Source organism: Pecten maximus, chromosome 5, assembly GCF_902652985.1.
Source record: "Pecten maximus chromosome 5, xPecMax1.1, whole genome shotgun sequence".
NCBI lineage: Eukaryota > Metazoa > Mollusca > Bivalvia > Pectinida > Pectinidae > Pecten > Pecten maximus.
In genome coordinates this window covers 4,946,194-4,949,753 of record NC_047019.1, presented here as the reverse complement: position 1 = coordinate 4,949,753, position 3,560 = coordinate 4,946,194, and the positions used below count along the sequence as shown (strand labels likewise).

Here is a 3,560-nt window from a genome sequence, read left to right as displayed (position 1 = left end):
TTTGTATAATAATTCAAAAAATAGTACTGTACATCAGCAAAAATCACCAAATTCAAATAAATTGCAGTGACAAGTATGAAACAATAATATCTGTAAAGAATCACCACAATACAAAGTGTATATCAGATGGTAATACACATGGAAACCTCAAGTTCAATGTATCATATCATGAATACATGTATATGTATACAGATGAATAAATTGCAATTACTGATTAGAATAAGTTGACAAGATTCAAAATAAATACAGTGAAATACTATTTCAAATAGTTTTAAATGTGGTTAATTATCAACAAAATATTCACAGGTTGTATGATGAGATATTATACCACAATCAGCTTAAATGTACCACAATGACTAAAGCAAATATGAAAAGTCTCTACACGTAGGCTAAGGCTAACATATCATGACACTGGCCCCGTGCCTCAAATGTAAACAAATGTCACTGGACACACAGCATCCATGGCGAGGTAATTCACACTAAATGTGGAACAGACAAGCAAATCGCCAAATATAATCAACACATATGAGAGGCTATACAGTTAAACATAACACAGAATACCTCATGTTCATGTCAGTAGGATTTATCACTGCACTGCAAAGTTCAAGCTACGAAAACACACCATGTCGTTGAAACATCATCACAGTCTTGTGTAAGTAGACTTCCGTTAACATGGACTCCTCCAGCGAAGGGGTGTTGTGTAGAACACACATACATGGGCGCCAAATGTAACCGGTCGTTTTGAGCCGGGTCGGTTATTCAATTGTCTACACCATGACTCCAACGCTTGAGTTCCAATTCATAATTTATTAGTCCATAAAACACCCTAAAATAACAAATAACAACAATAAGTAAAATAGTTACAATCTCAAAGTGGAATAATCCATCCCACAATAACACGACAGGTGTACGCACCTGACGCAACCGGAAGCATAACGCTTAGAACCTAAGATTCAAGAACACCTACTAACCCAGGCGTAATCATAAACGTTACAACTACTACTGAACTATGCACATTACAGATCTGACAAAGTAGCAAGTGCGTAACGCTTATACAAACAATGACAATTTCTCATGTACATGAATATTCTTAAAAATGATGCTACCAACACAATATAAATGGAGCCATATAAAAAACCTACCTCTTCATTTGACGAAGAGGGCTCGACTCCCGGGGAGACAACCCGTACAATATTACAGCGCATATAAATGCTACAATAATAAAATAAACAATATTTACTAACATGTGCTAGCACCGTATACTAACTACAATGTTTAATATAAAAGGCTAAATGCATAACGCCTATCAGCTAAACCAAAACGTTTATCCACACAGAATAAATAATAAGAAAGTGGCGGGAAATTCAATTTCTGGACAATCTTTACCATTAATTAAATCATTTCAATTAATCTATAAAGGAAATAATTGACATTCAACATATCCAAATATTACTACATACAATACAATACACATTAAAGTTAGAAATTATGAAGTACTCACAGTGATGTAGATTGGTACAACACGGATGCGCTAAATATATAGACGCAACATATACACGTCCACTCACAACGGTGCCTAGTACGGGAGTGACGCTACCCTAAAAAGCGCGGGTGCGCATTGACCCATGGTCACTCTATAAAAATAACTCTGACCTCTGACCTGTTAAACAGGTTTACATATATATATAAATAGCATACGATACAACTGCGTACACATATACATATGATAAATACGGAGCCTGTACATGCACAGTAGTACAAAAATGGATAAATCTAAATAATACCCAAATGTCATTAAATAATGACACTGTTACATGCACTTAAGCAATTAAGTGGCATTTTGATTGTTTCACGTTAAAATGACTATTGCATGGTCACGTGCGAACTATCTAACGTCTGTGACGCTTTGAAATTTAGTCACGTGCGAGCTATTGCACAGACACCCATGGTATATTTATATCTATAAATCATATAGAAATTAGATCTATTACATTTTGAAGAAAATTATCTTATCCTAACGAGATGAACTAACAAGTGATAATGATATAGGTGTATTGTGATAATTATATAGGTAGAATATATGTATATTTTGATAATGATATAGTTATATCGTGATAACGATATAGGTAAAATGTATTTAGTGATAATGATATAGGTATATTGTGATAATTATATAGGTATATTGTGATAATTATATATGGGGCAAAGAAGTAATTCAAACAGTGTGGACAATGAGGCTTGTTAAATTTTCGAGGCAATCCACCCCTTTATCAAAACACAAAAAATACAAATACAATCACATAATATATATAAGAAGTACTGGAAATACAATAAAATACAATAAGAATAATGTTTTAGTAACTGGAGAAACAACAATGAACCCTTCGGCAAACGTGGGCCGAAGGCGGATACTAGCGTGACTGTATCATTTTGTTTGTTTGATTTTTTTAACGTCCTATTGACTGTATCATGTTCAACACCAGAACGCTATGCGACCAACGGCAGAGATATTTTTAATTCCCCCGCACGTGAAAGTATATCGAAGAGTTCAAAGACGATTTGTCCCTAAATACTGCTAGTGGACGACATTGCATTGACATCAGATTTCAGAATAAAAATGTTGCATTATCGTCTCTACAGTGATTGATTAAATATCGTGTACAAAGTCTGAAAAACTTTTGAAAAATATCTTTTAGATAATTAGAATTATAGAGAGTGATGTGAAAAAAACTACTACGAATATTTATCAAGACTGAGAATATAAGAAATACGAATGCCGAAGTGTCCCTACAGGACGCTACGGGAAACAGACGGTTCGGGCCAAATCGGACCAAGATGTTGTTGATGGCGGGAGGCGACTAAATGTGAGTCTCAAAGAGCAACAATGAATTGATGCCCAAAGAAGTACAGCAATTATGAAATTTTTTAACAAATTGAATAATTAACTACATGAATTGTCAAATATAATGGTCACATGGATAATACACCCAGAAGAGGTCCTTCAACGTTCGTTCATACCCCGAGGGTAGCAGGTTTGGAGATTGGTAATCCAGTATCTTTCTCTGGAACGACGTTTCGTTTCATTCCAGGTAGGACAGTGATCAATGGCGACCACCTGCATATCCTTCCAACTATGACTAGGTAAATTGAAATGCCTTGCCACAGGAAAGTCTGGTTTGTTTTGCTTGATGGAGCAACGGTGATTGGTGATTCTGATGTTGAGCTTTGTGCTGGTTTCTCCAACATACTGCATTTTGCATTTTTTGCAGGAGAGGAGATATACAACATTGGCTGATGTGCATGTCAGTATTTGTAAAATGTGATAAACACGGTTGTTCGATTTAAATATCATGAAACGGTTTCAGTTGCAATATATGTCGTCACGAATGATTGGTTGATTGATTATTTAATAGATAGATATATAGATAGATATACTGTTTGATTAATTGATTGATTTATTGTTTGATTGATCGATCGATCCATTGATAGATAGATTGATTGATTGCTTGCTTAGTTGCTTGATTCATTCGATTCATTCATGTCATCCATGCATATTTTTT

The 3,560-nt window shown here is 34.8% G+C and overlaps 1 long non-coding RNA gene across 1 annotated transcript; it reads right to left on the bottom strand.

The window, feature by feature from the left end:
* Positions 1 to 792: 792 nt before the first annotated feature.
* Positions 793 to 1,645, bottom strand: LOC117326927. Its single transcript, XR_004532528.1, has 2 exons — positions 1,502 to 1,645; positions 793 to 1,212 (listed from the first exon to the last, which is right to left on the bottom strand). It is a non-coding gene; the product is annotated as an uncharacterized LOC117326927 (long non-coding RNA).
* Positions 1,646 to 3,560: the final 1,915 nt, after the last annotated feature.